Consider the following 19859-nt stretch of genomic DNA (forward strand, 5'->3'; position numbering starts at 1 on the left):
AGACCATATTGCCCGTGACTGTTTGCTCAGGAAAGATAGAAGGTTGATCAAGCCTTCATCTTTTCTTAGAGCGCTTAATAACGGCTCTATGCTTTGGGTTGTAGAAAATATCCAGGGGAGGAATTTCTTCCACCTGGAGAACAATTTGATCGGAAGGGTCCTTATTGATTACCTCGACATCCTGTGAAATGGGTGGGCCGCTGGTTCCTCCTAGAACCTGAGAAGAAGTGGTATCTGGCGCATCGCTTGTTTTAGAGGTGTCTGTGTCTTTGGAGCCTTCCTTACCACTGATAATGGAATCGAATTGGTTCCATTGTTTAATCAATTCAGGATCGGTGGAGGTTTGCTTATGTTGCTCTGTAGGGGCTTTGCTCCGTTCTTTTTCTTGTTCTAACTTCTGCTGTTCTTCAAGTGCTTTTCGCTGCTGCTCCTCTTGCGCTTTCCGCTGCTGCTCCTCTAACTCCTTTTTCTGCCTATCTGCCAGTTCTTTCTTTAGTTTCTCTTCTTCCTTCTTCTTCCTCTGCTCTTGATCCTTCTGTGCCTTTTGTTGCCTTTCTACTTGCTCCTTTTTCTGCCTATCTGCTTGCAGCTTCTTCTGCCTTTCCTCCTGTTGTTTATCCTGTTCTTTAGTTGTAACAGGAGGTGGATGTATCTGTTGCCGACCAGGCTCGCTTGAGGAAGACGCTGGGGTTATGGATAATAAATCTAGAGGCAGAGTTTGCAACCTCTGCTCCCTAAGTTTATTAAACTCAGTCAACGCCTCATCGTTATATTTCATTCTGGCAAGCTGTTTGGTTTGACTTATTGTATCGGCACCTGTGAACAGGTCATCAAACATATCCTCTTGATGATCAACTTTTGTTAATTTTGCTTGTTCTAGGGCAGTGTAGGCAGTTTGCTTTGGATCATAGAGTCTGTTTGGGATAGTGGCCAGGGATAAAGTTTGGAGTTTTGTCGCTTCTTTTTCTGCATGCTTGTAATTAAGGAGAGTAAAAACCCCAATTCTTAAAGGAAAAGAGGGCCAACCTCTCTTCTTCTCCTCTTTGAGAGTTTGTGTGACACTCTCGGCCATAATCTGGTAGCAGATTTCCCGGGCTAACAGTTTGTCTGGGATATATAAAGGGAGGACATGCGGCCTAGCCTTACTCCCAAAAACTCTGATATAGGTGAAATGCTCTTCCCCGAACCAACTTGCTACGGCTGGTAAGTCAAAAGAAGCTTCATAGGAAATTCTGGGAATGGGCTTGTCATAAATAGAATAGTAAATGGGCACCATGAAACCATTACAAATTTGGTACAAATGGTCCTTGTAAGAGGACTTCCACAATTTCTGATGGTATAAATGAATGGGTGTTGGATCTTGGGTGGTCCATCTCCAACCGAGGACAGGAAACTCAGAATTAAAACACAGGGTATCCATAATGTAAGCAGTATAATAAAATGGCGGGATTTTCCTTTCGGTGACTATAGTTTTGGCTCTAAATTCACGAACAGCTACGACCAACTTATCAGAAAGAATAGTGGCCCAATCCATAATTATACTATTGACAGCCGCTTCCATTAGGGGAACCATGTCAATATTGATATTAACGGAGTCATGTAATCCCCACAATCTACACATCATAATCCCCGCATAGCAATAGGGAGAAGCCAAAGAAACGTTGGAGTACTTACCCGAACTTTCATGCTTGTGTTTGGCTGGGTTCTGCCTCCAATCTCGGAGGGGCTCGGATGGTGATTCATTTTCTTTTGCAAATTTCTCCACGAAGGCTCTGTTATAGACTAGCTCCAGTTCAGGAAAATGATACATTCGCCTCAGGTCACCAGGCTTGAACGACCCGAAAATCCTTCCATCCCTTGTATGAAAAGTTCTATCAGTGATGGGGATTTCTTCAATTTCCCAGCGCACTACGTCAGTGTAAGGTAGGACCTACTCTCTGGCTGCTATTCTGTGTAAAAAGGAGTCGGCCAAGTCTTTGAGAGTTCCATCAGACTTCCTTAGTACATCCACACTAGCCTTTGTCACTACCTTTTGTGGTTGCTCGGCCTCTAACAGATTATATGTGCCCTGCCATGTGGTCCTAGCAAGACCAGTGCACGTAGTGTCCGAGATTAGGCCTTTCTTCGAAATTGTAGCAGCTTGACCTGCAACAGGTGTTGCAGTGGAACCAGCAGTCCTCTTGTGTTTCTTCCCCATCATGTTCAGGCTTTTCTCAACAAACGAACTCTACACAAATGCAAGAGAAATCGTAACACGAGAAATAATGAAGACAAAGCATAATGGGAAAGATATATATCACTTGAAGCGTGGCGATATTAATTTTCAAAAGGTGGCTGCGGATCCAATCACTGGTAAGAGATCGCATATGCATTAATGGTGTTTTTAAGGCCTGCTACCCATTAAATGACCTTTACACTGTTATTCAGCTGAATGACCCCCTAACGCGTGCAACATATATGATAATGTTTTAGACGCAAGTATTCGTTAATTGAAGGGGAAAAGTTATTAAATACGCATGCATTACCTTATCCCTGCATTTAACGGCATTTTGAAATATGCGCTTTATGAACCGGATTTAATTATAATTTTAAGGCTCAAAGCAATCACTTTTTGAGAATGCTGATTACCGATGAACAATATCGCATCGCATCGGGGGAAAGAGTTACACTATCGTTTGAAAGAAGTCCTGGCGAATGCCGATTGCGACATCGCATCGGACTAGCGCGTGAACACATTACCAGGTGCATATTAAGTGATTTGCCGACTTCCGATAGCGATATCGCATCGCATTGGGGAAAAACTTGAGCGCCTTATGAGAGTGCATGGGATTCCGCCGACGGCCGATAGCGATATCGCATCGGGTCGGGGTTTATAACTTAAAGTGTTTTCCCACAAGAGGCAGTGCCGATAGCTGATCGCCGATATAGCGTCGCATCGGGGTGTAAGATATGTGCTCTTTTTGTGTATGCATTGAATACCGCCGATCGCCGATAACGATATCGCATCGGCAAAGACCAAAGTGCCATTTAAATGTGTCTCTTTTGTTATTGCGATATGCGATCTTGCGATCGCTTTATCGCAATAACGAAAGATTGGTTTTATTTTGGGAACATTGTTATTCGAAAAAGGCTTCAATTCACAAACACATTTGATTATCATATCCTTTTCGAACAAAATCATTAATGTCAATTAATTTATTAAAAGGGACCCATTTCATATGTTGATTGTCATGAATACAGATGATATGAAATGGGGGGTTGTTGTAGGGCACAACAGCACGGTAAGTTTGAAAATATCTGTAAAGGTCCTTTTAAGATTGCAGCATACCGGGGTCAGAATGCCTTTCTTCTGAAGGAGATGAACGGGGAAGATTGTCCAGGAGGGCCGGTCAATGGTCGGCTGCTCAAATAGTACCATTTCTGAATTATTTCTGTTGTTTTCATTGTCATTGTAAATACCATTTTATTTCAGTTTCGCTGCAAGTGTGTGCTGTGATCTTTTCTTCAGTCTGGGGCCCGAAGTGAAGGCTATAAGTTTGAAGAAAGATTTCAGTTTGTCGAGTTAGTTTTTCAGTCATTACAGTTTCATCATTGAGTCGTTTTGAGTCAAGTTTCAGTCAAATAGATTGAGTCAGAGTCTTGTGTTGTTTTTCGAAATAATGACTCCATAGCCCAATGGACGAAGGCACTATCTCTCTTCCAGAGATCTTCCATTCTTGGCACCTCCAAGGAGCTACCATCCCCATTGGAGCCAATGTTAGAGTCAGTCTGGTCATCACTCTGTGAGAGATCAAAACTCTTTTTGCATTTCATTTTTTAGGTGTGTCGCTCGTTTCACTCAATTGCATTCCGCTAGGGGCATGCCATCAACTCTGTCAGAAGGGCTTTTGTCATTCATCCCCCTCATGCTTTGCACTGCTGGCTCAGGTCTATTCTACAAAATCAAGTCTTAAAAGTCATTTGCAGTCCTGTTTCAGTTTCTAGGTCATAACAATCATTTTAGTCATTAGGTCTAGGGTTAGTCAATTTGGTCTTCAACAAGGTCTAATAAAGCTAGCAGGCAAGAGGGAGGTTCTTAATAAGTTGTTATTTCAAATATTTTTATCGTCATACGGATGGATTATGACTTTTCTTCAAAACTCTATTTTGAAGACAAGTCGACATTTCGTTTTTTGTAATAATTTTCCAAAATTTTCAGTTCTTGAAATCTTCAGGCGCAACCCTGGTCTCCTTTGCCAAATTCCATGTCAGCTATTCCTACAAAAAATTGCCAAGAATTTCATCATTTCAACCAAAAAATCAAGGAGGAAACAAAAAGACAGAGTTGTATTAATTGTGAAAAGTGCTAGTTTCAAAACATTACAAAAATGGGTTTTGAAGAACCAAAAATCAAATCAATGTCTTTATAAAGGTTTTGCTATGAAGATCAATGTCATTTTACATGCCAAGGTCAAAGAGAAGCATTTCAAAGTGAATTGGGTGAGCAAGTGCGTGTTTTGGGGTGAAATTTCTTGCAACTAGCTGGCATGGCGCACTGGGAGAAATTGCCCAGTGTTATTCTGAACGGGCGCGACACATTGGAAGCACGTGGTGCACTGGGTTCTTGGCGTGGCGCATACAGTCCACAGCCCGAAATTGCTTGAAATTTCTCCAAGTTTCTCATTCCTTGCGTGGATTTTCCAGGTAGAGCCTTCTTCTTGATGTTGCATCAAATTTTGTGATAAGTGACGGTGGTTTATGGGTGATAACGGTTGAAACAAAAATTCAAACCCTACTTCTAAAGTGCCTTCAAAGGAAGATTGCTATGGGTTCTTAAATCTTTGATTTGTCACCGAGGACTCTCCTCCTTCCCTTTTTCTCCCTTGTTTCATCATTTCCTACCCCCCCACTAATCTCATCAATCCTACATTTTCTTTCCTACATTCAAATCCCAAAACCCCAAAACCCCAAAACCCTAGCCCTTATAAAAATCTCCTAACCCTATACATAAAACCCTCATCCTTTCCCTAATAAAATTTATTCTAATATTCCCTAATCCCTTACTGATTTCCCCTTCCTAACATTCCCTTGTTGCATTTTTTTCCCTTTGGTTGCAGAATCCAACTATATTGCATTACAACACAACAATTTCATACATCATTAAAGAGCAGTCCAAGCACAGTTCATATATAGCAGCAAACAGAGATCCAAGCCTTATCCCTTGACTTGGAGAGAGCTAAGTGGACCATGAAGTACTTGGAGCAGAGGAACAAATAGCTTGAGGATCAGCAAGCAATCATGGAGCTACAAAACATTTGTGAGCATCGGCAAGTTGCATAAAGGAGAAGAGTTGAGCTCACGTCATTGGAGCAAGAGATTAATGAGGATCGGGAGGCCAATCCCGAGAGAGTTAACATGAACATAGAGAGGCTATTGGACAAGGCCGACAAAGACCATGCATTGCTGAGACATACGGCTTTCCACTACATGGCACGAAACAAGGTCTGCAAGGCCCGAATCAGGAATTTAAAGGCAAATTTGAGAAAGGCAATAAAGAAGCAAAAGAGGCAAAGGGAGCTCGATCGTCTTCAGATATTGGCTAAAGCCTCTTTAGCTTAGCATAACACTTAATGAAGAATCTCCAGCCCAAATTTCAAGAAACTTGGGGCATTTTTGGTATTTTTGCAAATTTTTGTACAAAAAACAGGGTTTTTCTCCCTATGCGTCGCGCCACGTGGCGCACGCTTATGATAGGAGGCTTCAAATGAAAAAAAGTTTATATTTTTGGATTTTTCATGAAAAAACATGACTTCTGGTGCATGGCCAAGAAGTTTGGGCAAGTTTTGAGTCCTCAGGAGGTCAAAAACACCCTAAAAATGACCTCTCTGCCCCTATTTTGACACATAGAAAGAAGTCTTGGGAGATTGAAGTTTTGGAGGGGCAAATGGGCATCAAATTCAGAAATTCCACTTGGGTTGGAAAGTAGACAGACATTACTTTCAAAAAAGTACACTTGGGCTCAATTTGGACTTCAGGAAGTGCCTCAAACGTAGTCTCAAAGTGGCACGACACATACAGATTTTGGCGTGGCGCGTAGAGTATTTTTGCTCAATTTTTCACCTTCCAGCTCAGAAATTCGGCCAGTTTGACTAGTTTTGCTTTGTGATGTAATTTTTGATCTATCTTGATGTAATTGGATAAACACAATGTAATTTTTGAACTTATTTACTTGTTCTAGAGGATTCATTCACCAAAAGTGAAAATTTAATGAATGAATCAGTTTCCTACCTTATAGAGGCAAGTTGTTTTGATTGCCTAGATTTTAGTGCTTTGTTTAGAATTGGTTGAAACAACTCATAGAATGATGAGCTCGACCCATAGAGGCAAGGGAATGGGTTGGGCTAGTCTATATCATGTAATTCCTAAGTCATTTTCAGGGTTGGACTCTTGGAAAAGTTTGGCACTCTATTGTACATTCACTTCTGCATTTTTGGCAAAGGAAAGACCATGGTTTTGCAGCACTGTTTGGGATCCATGTGGCTTTATGTTTTGATGGTGTGCTTCTCTGAGTAATTGTAAGTTCATTAGTGTCATGTGTATCATTTTCCTGTCTCTTATTCTGAATTTGAACAAATGAGTGGTTAAGGTGGAATCCATTCACTGTTATGCTCTGCCTTTGAATTTGTTTAAATTTCCATGTTTTTATCTGTTTAAGGAGAATTCTTGAGACTTTCTTGCTCTCCTTAGCTCCTCGCCAGTCCGATCTATTCATCCACTCAATTTAAAGCATCAAAACGATTGCCTTCTTTTCCCCAATCAGAACTCTGCAGAAACTGTGCCTCATCCCCGAGCCTAATTTGCCTTTCCCTGTTTCCAACACAAAACCCCCAAAAACTCACAACAAACCATTGTACTTAATACCTAGCCTAATATTAGCTTGTATTACATTCATCTCAAGCCCCATCGATTATCTTTTGCCGAGATCGACCCGGAGAGAGCCCTCTCCTGTCCTTATAAGGCTAGCTACGAGGCTGAGTGTGGTTTGATGTGGACCTAGAACCTTGTCTTTTCAGCCTGAGACAAATCTAGGCTCTAACAAGCTTTTTGTCCATGCGAGATACCGTTTCCCACTTTCCAAATACTGCCACGTGCTCAATACAGAACTTAAAGAAAGACATTTAAGGAAAGGTTTAGCACTTACCCCAAAAAGGAAATATTCTAGGGAATATTAATCTTTTTAATATTTTCAAAAACCAAATTAATCTTGGTTAAATGTCCAAAAATTGCAGTTTACTGGACTTTCCAAATTGCAATAAATCCTTTGTATGGTGTTGGTTTTTTGAATTGTTCATGGCACCGGAATTAGGAAGACGAGATCTATCCGGTCACTAAGGTTTGACACTCTTTCGAACACTTTGAAATCTGAGCTATCATTTAAGTTATGGATCAATATCTGATCAGTGGCATGGAATTTCGAAGTCGTGGTGAAATGAGTGGATTTATAGGGATTAGAATTCTTCCTTGTCCTACAAATCTACCTCTATAGTCTCTATCCCTACGCATATCATGTTTTGAATTGATGATTTTTTTATCTTCTTTTATTTAAACTTCTATTTGTACTTTCCCGACAACGGTGCCAAAATGTTTAGTCAATTCAATGTTCTTAAATTGTAAGCATAAATTATTGACCAGAGTAGGTAAACTTATGAAGCACAAGTCTATTGTATGTGCTAGAAGTTATTTATGTCGTTAAGGTGTTTATGTTATAGTTAAAGTCTATATCTAGAATTAGTATGGAAATGGTGTTACTACCTATATTGGAGTATTGTCCCTAAGATCTGTTAGTTGGTTATTCTAAAATTAATCTTAATTGAATCAAGTTTTGTGGGATGGGTGAAGAGTGATCCTAAAATCTACTTTGTTAGACTATTTTTTATTATATTTGGAATTTTTATGCTGCAGCCACACTAAACTAACTACGAAAGCAGGGAATGATGTAAAGGATATATACTTTATTGAGTTGGAAAATGAATGATGCTTGAATTTAGTTGCTAAGGAAAAGACTGTCACTCTTTAACTATTGCAGCTTCACTCAATGAAAAAGTAAAACAAGAATGAAATTGATAAGCTATGAAACAACCAAACTATGAAATGAGATGACTGAATTATACTAGGTAGAAAGAAAATGAAATGATCAAATTATGCTAGGTAGAAAGCAAATGAAATTGCTGATGCAGATGTCAATTTAATCACGAACTCCATTGGACTGCATCCTAAAACATAAAATAGAGCATCCATAATTTAACTCTAAGAAACCAAAGAAAATCTATTGGCAATGATTCCAAGACCTGATTTTCACACAGGGACCCTCCACGAGACAGTCAACAACTTTAATCAACACAACATGAAAAGTATGAACCAAAGTGTATTAATCGGAAATAGTTTTAACAGGATGTTCTCAAAATTACATACAACGGCCCAAAACATAGAGCGGCCATTGTTCTTATAACATTTTCTTAATTAACAACATGATAAATTTAAGCCTAAGTATCTTCATTACAATCCCTATCAAACCAAATTATATCGCTTAATCATCGATTTTCTATTTGGAAAAGCAAATTGATAAGATTTCGTGAAATTCAGACTCTATTATGGCACATTATCTTGCAGTTGACTTTGAGGTTGACCGCATTGCAGTGCGATTATCTTGAAGGATTGGTTCAAGAAAAGAGGAAGGAATCCATGAGGGGATCATTATTCTTCTATCCATATATTATTTTGTTGAGCTGGTGCACTCAAACCCTATCAACAATGCAGGTAACTGCAAATCTGTGGATTAGCTGAAGAATCAAGTCAATTCCGTAGCTGAATGCAAACTTTAATAAAACAATAAGGTATGTGGACAAAATATGAAAAAGAGGACATGTAAGTGCTTACCTTAAAAAACCTTATATTTATTTCATTTATTTGGGTGGTAGGAATGGGAAAAAGGAGGAAATATGGGCAAAAAATGGTGTCAAGGTAAAGCAGTTCTTGGACTCTACAAGGACTTTTCCTTGCTTGATTCATGGAGATTCCACAATTTTTTAACTTGATTCCTTTCTTGGGAAAGTCCAAATCCCTTTTTAAATATTTTTCACTCGGAGAGAATTTTATATTCTCTCATTTTAATTTTCTAACCAATTTTTGACTAATTATTTTTCCATTTTTTGCCGGCAATTTTTTGCCCATGTGACGACTCCATATCATATCACACCAAACCAAATCCGCACCATAAATGGTCATCACACATACGCCCAACAAATATTAATGCGCCATTTAATATGGTTATGGAAGGTGTGGGGGCGGGCCACCCAATGCAGACCAAACCCCCAAATACATACATTGCAGTTGTTTAAAAAAAACAATAATGTGTTAAAATGAGAGGGGCAGGGATTGACCACCCGACCCCTCCTCAACTAATTTCGTTTTTTACCAATTTTCCAAACAATCTTCATTGTAATATCCATCCGGAAAAAATTATATAAAACTTCATTTCGACAATGCAATCAGAATGGAGGAACCAGGAGTGAGCTTGGAAATAGAGATGTAATTCTTTTTTAATTAATTTATTGCAGGTGGAACCATGATTGAGCGAAATTTCTAGGAGGTGAAATTTTTGCAATGTCCAAATTGGACAAATTTTATGTCGATCTCACACCTCTCAGTGACACGAACCCAATGGCACAGTTAGTTTCTTGATCTGAGCAACAGATTTGCAGAGGACTCGGAGGAGGGAATCTTTGAGGAATCTAGGGGGAATCTAAAAGATTCCTTGAGCCCCCAATTTCCACTTTCTCATAATTCAGAAATTCGATAGTCGATTTTGCACTATTCGATGCCACAAATTTGATGGTGCACTCAGATTTTCCATTTGATCATTTCATTTTTCAGCCACTTTTCTAAGTGGAGTGCAGGTGTCAACATTCATGTGCGAGCAATCATTTTAATGCAATTTGACACCGTGAGATCGATGGTCCGAACAGCTTCAGCAACTTGACATCCTTTTCTTCAGATGGCCCAGGATGTGAGGTATATGCAATGTGTTCATGTACTTCTTTTGTTATGTATTGTGCTGCACAGATCCCTGTTTGATGTTTGATGAGGGATCTTGTTTCTTACTTGTTTTTATGATTCCTACTTGATGTGATGCGAAATCATTTGTGGGATGTACTTGTTGTCATGATTCATCATGTTTTGTTTGAGATCCCTTTGTCGTCATGTTGATGGGATACTCATGTTGTCGCCATGTATGTTTGCATTGAGATCTCTTTTATGCCATGTTGGCGGGATGTTCATCATGCATGTGTTTGTGTCATACTGATAGGAGTACATTTTTTGAATGAGAGTTTCCTACAATGGAACATCTCTTGGAGCCACTCCTGCATGAGGGAATTTTCCTTGGATGATAGTGACATCACCTCTTATGTACATCATCACTATTGAAAACACTTAATGCAGTGGCCTACACTATCTTGACATTGGGGCCCGGAGACGTAGTCCTTCCTAGACGAACTCTGTTATCAACATCTTATGTTTTCATGTGATGATGATTGTCATGTTCCTCTTCTTTACAGCATGTAGATGTATTCGTTTATGTTATTTTAAAAATGAAATTTAACACATCAGGAAAGTAAAAAGTCTTGGAAGGGTCCTTTGTCATACCCGAACCTGGATCAAGTGGGATCAGAGTGGTCTTTGTGTGAATGTGAATTGAAAGCGTGAATAATGGAACGTGCAATGATAGAGGATGAAAAAGCGATGTACGAGACCATGCTCAAAATTTCCCAAAGGGTAGAGATAATGTATGAAACTCTACAGAAAGAGATAGAGGAAAAGGAGCGATTGCAGCTTCAGTTGCAAGCCATGGAAGAGGCCCTGGAAGAACTGAAGCACAACAACCAAAGTCTTCAAACAGATAATGTTGAATTGAAGATGCAGCTACATGAAGAGAAAGAGGAGAAGCATAATTTTCTATGACAGCTGCAAGCAAAGGACGAGGCCTTGGAAAAGCTACAGCGTGACCCATGTGAGGTAAAATGTAGTTCTCTGAATTCATGTATGTGTCTTGATGATGATTTCGCTATTTTTGAAAATCATACCACAGGAATTGGCTCCAAATTGTTGAAGAAAATGGGGTATGAAGGAAAAGGCTTGGGTGTTAATGGCCAAGGAATTGTCAACCCCATCAAAGTAGAAGAATTACCCCATCAGACAGGACTTGGGTATGTCAGAAAGGAAGTTGGGGAATGCGTCGAGACAACTAGCGAACGACTAGCAATAGATGATGAGAAGCCCTCATCAATTCTTTCCAAATTGAAAGAGGATGTAAAAGATGTTGATTTCCTTTTGGTTTCATATTCACATAGTATGATTTCTATTGGAGATTTGGAGATCCCAATTACAGTGACAAACATGAGGTTTCATACCAGGATGAGGTGCAAGGAGGAAAAATAACTTGGTGTTAATAACTAAGGCAAAACTCAACCATTGGAGGTTGTGCAGAGACCTCAATTTGTAGGCTTGAGATACACTAAGGGAGAATACTCGAAGGTGTTAGATTCTTTTGAGACATCGTTGAAATCACCGAGGAAAGAGAATGATTGGAACACATCCTCATCATCCCATGGCAGGGAAAGAGCTGAGGTAAGCTCTCATCACCATACTTACACCAGAGACAACAAGGAAAGGTATAACCTCTCTCAATATTCAAATGTTCATTTTGGTTATAATCATATTGTCAAAGATGAACGTAAATCATGGAATTGAAAAACATGTACCTTTTGTGGATTACATAACCATACATTTTCTAAGTGTTGGAAAAGAATAGCAACACAAACAAAGAAGAGGCGTGAAAGACCCTCTCAGCAGCAAGTAAAGAAACATGTTAAATAGGTCTGGAGAAAGAAGATGTATTGCAGTCATTGCGATAGAAATGGCCATCAAAGAGACACATGTTGTAGGCTCCATCCAGAACAACGCCTTAAAGACAAAGTGTCAGTGCATGAACTAGGTGAAGAAGTTGTTCGACAAGAAAAACCACCACAAGGAGGTGACCCATTCACATTGATAAGTGAAAAATGGTTTCTAAATATGTTGTCTTGTCATGGTCATGCTTTTTTAAATCATTTGTTGCATTTTAAATGTTGGAAATAATACTGAGAGGGGGGGTGAATCAGTATTATCAGATCAATCAAACCTTTTCTATGCTCAGAAACATATACGCTACTTCAGTTAAGTAAAACAGCGTGTACACGCTACTGTGACTAAATAAAACAGCGTATAAGCAGAAAACTCATAACTTAGTTAGCTTATTCTTCAGTTAAGTTCATCAGGACATTATTCAGCACATTAACAGTAAGCAGATGCAGTATAACAGAACGGATCAAAAGTCACACACATGAACACCAAGATATAAGGTGGAAACCCAATGTGGGTGAAAACCACCTGCTGCAAGTTATCTCTATCTTTCTTTAAGAAACTTCAGTTTACAATCTTTTGTACTGGTGCAGCCTTATACCAGTACGCAGGCTACAACCTGCAGAAGGCTACAACCTTCTCTCGTTCTCCAAACTTCCTTGGAAGGGAGCTCCAACCCCCTTTGTTCTTGTACTAGCCAAGATACTAGTACGTAGGTGCTGACCTACAATCTTCTTTTCTTCAGGTATCACCTTTCATACATTTTCAGACTTGAATATTCCTGAAGCACAACATTACAATCTGAAGACCACAATTCATTCAATTTCCACAACAGATCATTGAAGCATAAAACAACCAAACTCTGAATCACTGAACCACTGAACCCTGTCAATCACCAGTTATCAGAACACAGAGCAGACTACAGAACTCTGCAATAACTGTCAGACCCCACTGTAAACCCAAAAACAAGCTTCAAAAGATATACGCTACTTCAAGGAGCCAAACCCGCGTATACACGCTCTTTTACCGAAGCCAACCTGCGTACAGATCTAAAAATAAACTTTCTCAATTTGCAGCTGTACCAGACATTAGTTAGACCCAGAACATAGCATTGCGACAATATGCAGATCTAGAAATAAGCATAATCAACCATATCATGATAGTGCATTTCAAACCATTAGATCCCGATCTATCCTTAGATCTAGTCTTCCATCAACCAATGTGATCTCTCCTTGGCTTAGATCAAGCAACCCAGCACCTGCAAATCAGATCTCTTTCACTCTTAGATATTCAAGCCTTGTCAAAAGATGATTTTGCCTAATGATCTTCTTCTCCTTATATAGTCTTAGGCCTAGCTCAATACCAAGAGCCAAAACCATAGAAACACAATACCATCAACTTCAAAACTAGGGATCGACACGCCCGTCGAGACACAATGGTCCGAAATCATAGGCACAACTTCCAAGGACTAACCACCATGGACCAAAGGAACCTTTCCACATACACGCGCTTTTTATGAATCGAACTAGCGTGTACACGCGACTTGGGCTTAACGAAACGGCGTGTATGAGCTTCCTTGGCATGCTGTACTGAGATCTGTCTTCTGATTAAGATGCCATCACTTGTACCAACCTCTGAGCACTTGTACCATCCTCTGAGTGAGTTGCCATCAAGGACAACACTTGAATCATAATGCCAACAATCTCCCCCTTTGGACTTGATGGCAACCACCACACCAAGTCACTCTCCCCCTTTGACATCAAGAGCAAAGGGCTGTGCTCCCCCTGAGGACATGCTGATACCTCTGCTTGGCTGTGCTGACTCGTGCTCCCCCTGACAGTAGGCCAGATCTGAAAAAGATGTTCTTCAACAAGAGCCAAGATTTATACACCATAAGGGACCTTCCTATCACCAAAAGACTCAATACATACATCCATACTCCCTACCAAGAGGGGACATATCAGAAACAACCAATTATATTACAGCATTCATCCCAGGCATAGTGGGGAAACCAACATAGGCCGTTACATGACCTTGACACCATAAAAGAGATATGACAAGAGAGATACATGACATAGAGACAACAGATCTAGACCAAGACTTAGGAAAGACACCAGCAACATCTGATAAACATCTTGTTAGATCAGCAACCAGAATTTCTTTCTGAGCTCCAACAACCAAAACATCTGAATGCCAACAATGCTTTATGAGACTTTTGAGCTGCTCCCCCTGAACCTGTGCCTGTTGCACTCCCTGAAACTGTGCCTGAAGAATTCTGACATTCCTATTGCTTTTCAGAACTTCAGAGTTTTCCCTTGCTGTTCAGAACTTCATATACGCGTTTTATCCTGTATAAAACAGCGTATGTACGCGGATATTCTTTCTGCAACAAGCGTCCAGCATACACGCGACTTACCCATCATAAATCCGCGTGTATACGCTCATATCCCTTCCGTAACCTGCGTATACCAACTTTTCTGTAGAACAAACAATCTTCAACAACAGGATGAAGCATCAACTACTCCCAGCTTTTGTCTGAGATATTCAAAAGTTTCCCTGGGCAGTGGTTTTGTGAGAATATCAGCAACTTGCTCCTTAGAAGGAACATACTCCAACTTGACCTTCTGCTCAAGCACTTGTTCCCGAAGAAAATGGTACTTGATTGGTATGTGCTTGGTCTTTGAGTGCATGACAGGATTCTTTGAAATGCTGATTGCACTTGTATTATCACATAAGATAGAGACAGGTGGAGTGCAAGTGATTTGAAAGTCCTGCAAGGTCTGCATCATCCAAAGAAGTTGTGTGCAACAAGATGCTGCAGCCACATATTCTGCTTCAGCTGTAGATAAGGCAATCGAACTTTGTTTCTTGCTGAACCAAGATACTAATCTGGAACCCATGAAGAAAGCACCTCCACTTGTGCTTTTCCTATCATCCACACTTCCAGCCCAATCTGCATCTGTGTAAGCATGAAGAGTGAGATCAGTATTTCTAGGATACCATAAGCCATAGTTTTGGGTCCCTTGAAGATATTTGAAGATTCTTTTGACTGCCTGAAGATGAGTTTCCTTTGGGTTGGCTTGAAATCTTCCAACCATTCCTACTGCATGTGTAATATCTGGTCGAGTACCTGTCAAATAAAGCAAACTCCCAATCATGGATCTATAAGTGGGTTGGTGAACTGCTGCTGATTCATCATTTGCACTGAGGCTGCATCCTGTAACCATGGGTGTACATACTGGTTTTGACTCTTCCATGCCATACTTCTTCAAGATCTGCTTGAGGTATTTGGTTTGAGACAAGAAGATACCTCCTTCATTTTGTTGGATTTGCAATCCAAGAAAATATGTCAATTCTCCAAGAAGTGACATTTCGAATTCTTTCTGCATAACCAAGGCAAAGTTTTGACTCATGGTCTCTTCATTGCTGCCAAAAATAATATCATCTACATAAACAACAAGAATTAGCAATTTGTTATTTTCAACTTTTATATAGAGATTGCTATCTGCTGATCCTTTTGAAAAGCCTTGTTGGTGAAGATATTTGTCCAACCGATAGTACCAAGCCCTTGGAGCTTGTTTGAGCCCATAGAGTGCCTTTTTCAATCTGCATACAAGGTTTGGATCATTTCCAAGAATGAACCCATCTGGCTGCTCAATATATACTTCTTCTTCTAAGTCTCCATTCAGGAAGGCTGATTTCACGTCCATTTGAAATACCTTGAAGTTTTGAAAGCTTGAGAGAGCAAGGAACATTCGGATGGCCTCTAGTCTTGCCACAGGAGCAAAGGTCTCTTCAAAATCTATTCCTTCTTGCTGTGCATACCCTTTACAAACAAGTCTGGCCTTGTTTCTAATTACTTCTCCATTTTCATTTAACTTATTCTTGAAGACCCATTTTGTTCCTATTACATTCTTATCTTTTGGTCTAGGAACTAATTCCCAAGTGTTGTTCCTTTCGATTTGCTCAAGTTCTTCATCCATTGCTTTGACCCAACATTCATCTTTGCATGCTTCTTTCACATTTTGTGGTTCAATGGAGGAGAGTAGAGCCAAGTAGCTTGAAGCTTCTGCAAGTGTCCTTCTTGTTTGTACTCCTGCTTCTTTCTGCCCCACAATCTGAGTTTCTGGATGATTCTTTTGGACATATCTGGATGGAGTCTTCTCTTCTATTCTTGTCTGCTCCTCTGGTTCTTCTTGAGATTCTTCTTCTTCTTGAGGTTCTTCTTCTTCATCATTTCGCCTTTGAGAGTAACCTTCATCTTCTTCAATGTCTTCATGATGAACTTGCCTAGGAATATATCCCTTCTCATCAACCACTATATCAATACTGTCAACAATTCTGCCAAGTCTTTTATTGTAGCACTTGTATGCTTTGCTATGTGGAGAATAACCAAGAAGAATGCCCTCATCTGCTCTAGGTTCAAGTTTGCCAAGTTGCTCATCAGTATTCTTAATATAACATTTGCTCCCAAAGATTTTGAAATGCTTCACGGAAGGAGTTTTACCACTCCAAAGCTCATGAGGTGTTTGAGTGCTGTTTACTCGGACATTTGTTTTGTTAAGAATGATAACAGCAGCATGTGCAGCTTCACCCCAGAAGGTTGCAGGAGTACCTGATTCATCGAGCATAGCACGAGCCATTTGTTGGATAGTTCTGTTCATTCTTTCCACAACCCCATTTTGCTGAGGAGTTCTAGCTGTAGAGAATTCTCTTCTTATCCCATGTTCATCGCAGAAATCAAAAAATTCATTTGATGTGAACTCCCCACCTCTGTCAGATCTGAGGCACTTAATTTTGTGTCCTGATTCATTTTCAGCCAATGCTTTGAAGGATTTGAATTTTTCGAATGCTTCATCTTTGTGCTTCATAAGCCCTAACCAAACAAACCTTGAGAAATCATCAATGAATAATATCAGATATTCTTCTCCTCGAGGTGTCCTTTTCCTAAATGGACCACATACATCTGTATGGACTAGCTCAAGAGGCAAGCTAGCTGATCCTTCCTTTCTGGAAAGTTAGTTCTGGTTTGCTTTCCAAACTGACAAGATTTGCATATGGTGTTGTCTGGAATTTTGATATCTGGAAGATCGCGAACTGCCTGATATTTGCATGCTTTTCTTATTTGTGAGAAGCTTAGATGTCCCAACCTTCGATGCCATAGCCAGTGCTCTTCATCCTTGCTAAGATAGCATTGTTGTTGTCCTTCTTCAAATATGTACAGATTATTTGGAGTTCTTTTGCCTTTGAGAACTGTTTTACCTGTATCAAGATCACGAACAAGACATCCATTCGATCTGAAAATAACCTCGGTTTTTTGATCACACATCTGACTGACACTTAGAAGATTATGCTTCAATCCATCAACATACAAAACATTTCCAGCCTTGACCTTTTCTTTCAAAGGAGCAATACCTTTTCCTTTTATAGTTGCAGGAGTATCATTTCCAAAAGAAACTTTCTTTCCCTTTTCTAAAGTAGAATAAGATTCAAGTTTTTCTTTATCACCTGTCATATGTTTCGAACATCCACTGTCAATGTACCATAGATTTTCCTGTCCTTCTGCATAAAACGCTATCCCACATCTTTCTGTCTGAGGTTCTTTTATTCTCCATTTTTTGGTGCTCGTGGCTTGTTCCTTTTTCTCCTGAAACCTGCTCCTGCATTCAGATTCTTTATGACCAAAATTATTGCAAATAGAACATTCAACTTCATTTTCAAGAACCGAAAAGTTGTTATAGGTCCTCTTTGTAATCCCTGTCATACTTCTTTGTTTTTGAGCTTCCCTAGTCATGATTGTTTTATATGCAACACATTGAGCTGCTTTGTGACCAAAGTTATGGCAAGAAAAGCATTGTCCATTGAAGAAGCTTCTGCGGTTATTGAATCTACCAGCCAACTGATTGTAATTTCTATTTTCATCTATTCTTGTGCCAAACTGAGAAGATTTTACCTGTGGTTGGTTGTAGCTTTTGTTCACCCTTAAGAAGGATTGTCCCTGATAGTTTCTGTTTGTAATTCGTCCCTGCTTTACCTGATTATCTTCATTGTTCTTCTGCTCATTTCTTCTTGCTGCATCAAGATAATTTTTGAGGTGGATGCTTGAGAGGTTTCTCCATTATAGCCCAAACCTGTCTTGTTTAGAGGAGACCGCTGCACATTGATAATCTCATCCAAAGTTTCAGATCCTTTGACAAACTTAAGATTAATAGCTTTTGTTTTCTCAATTTCTTTTCTGAGACCAACAATTTCACCTTCTAGTTTTTCAAGATGTTTTTCCTTTTCATCAATTTGAAATTGCAAAGTATCAATGATCACACTCTTTTCTTCTATGCATCTCTTGAGTCTAGTAATTTCATTATAGAGATTATCCACATCTACAGCATCCTCATAATCATCATCTTCAAATGCCATTAATAGCTTATATTTATTACCTTGTTCATCTTCATCACTGTTTGATAAGCCATCACTATCTTCATGGGTGTAGTAGCTTTTCTTATTTGCACTTTGTTTCTTATTCCATCTAGCAGGTTCTTTTCCTTTATCCTTATTAGGACATTTTGCAGCATAATGACCTACTCTTCCACAAGCAAAGCATTTGAAAGGTAGCTTACCTCTGAACCTTCCAGCACCCCTTTGAAGATTTCTGACAAAATTTGATTCTTCTTCCTCTTCTTCTTTTCCTGATGCCTTAAAAGCAGCTTCCCTTCTGTCTGATGGACCTCTCTTTCTCATTTCATAAGCAGTTAGAATTCCATGTAGCTGAGACATAGTGAGAACTTTGAGATTTTCCTTTTCTTCTATTGCAGATACTTTAGATTCAAACTTGGGGGATAATGATCTTAGAATCTTTGAAACTACTATAGTCTCTTTTATTTCTTCACCCAAATTTTTCATACAATTAACAATCTCATCTACCCGAAGAAAATAATTAGCCACACTTTCATCATTATACATCTTGAGAGTCTCATATTGAATCCTGAGAGTTTGAAGTTTAGCTTCCTTTACCTGTTCATCTCCTTCATAGCTAGTGATCATTTTGTCCCATATCTCTTTTGCTGATTTGAAGTGCATGACCTTCATGAATTCTGTTTGGGATATACTTCCTAATAGAGTACTGACTGCTTTTGCATTTGTTTCATATGTCTTTTTCTCAGCTGGATCTGTAGGAGTAGCTGAAGGAAAAGCATAGCCTGTTTCTACAATGTTCCAAACTTCTGTACCAAGAGATTGAAGATATGCAGTAACTCTTACCTTCCAATAATTGAAATTTGTTCCATCAAAAACCGGTGGCCTGATTGATGCTTCTTTCTCGTAGTTGCTCATGATGAATGATCTACCTTCAAGCGATCAAGCTTCTCTGAAGGACCTGCTCTGATACCAATTGTTGGAAATAATACTGAGAGGGGGGGTGAATCAGTATTATCAGATCAATCAAACCTTTTCTATGCTCAGAAACATATACGCTACTTCAGTTAAGTAAAACAGCGTGTACACGCTACTGTGACTAAATAAAACAGCGTATAAGCAGAAAACTCATAACTTAGTTAGCTTATTCTTCAGTTAAGTTCATCAGGACATTATTCAGCACATTAACAGTAAGCAGATGCAGTATAACAGAACAGATCAAAAGTCACACACATGAACACCAAGATATAAGGTGGAAACCCAATGTGGGTGAAAACCACCTGCTGCAAGTTATCTCTATCTTTCTTTAAGAAACTTCAGTTTACAATCTTTTGTACTGGTGCAGCCTTATACCAGTACGCAGGCTACAACCTGCAGAAGGCTACAACCTTCTCTCGTTCTCCAAACTTCCTTGGAAGGGAGCTCCAACCCCCTTTGTTCTTGTACTAGCCAAGATACTAGTACGTAGGTGCTGACCTACAATCTTCTTTTCTTCAGGTATCACCTTTCATACA

The sequence above is a fragment of the Pinus tabuliformis genome, chromosome Q, assembly GCF_031772625.1.
Source record: "Pinus tabuliformis cultivar Carrire ecotype Pingquan chromosome Q, CPIR1, whole genome shotgun sequence".
Classification (NCBI taxonomy): domain Eukaryota; kingdom Viridiplantae; phylum Streptophyta; class Pinopsida; order Pinales; family Pinaceae; genus Pinus; species Pinus tabuliformis.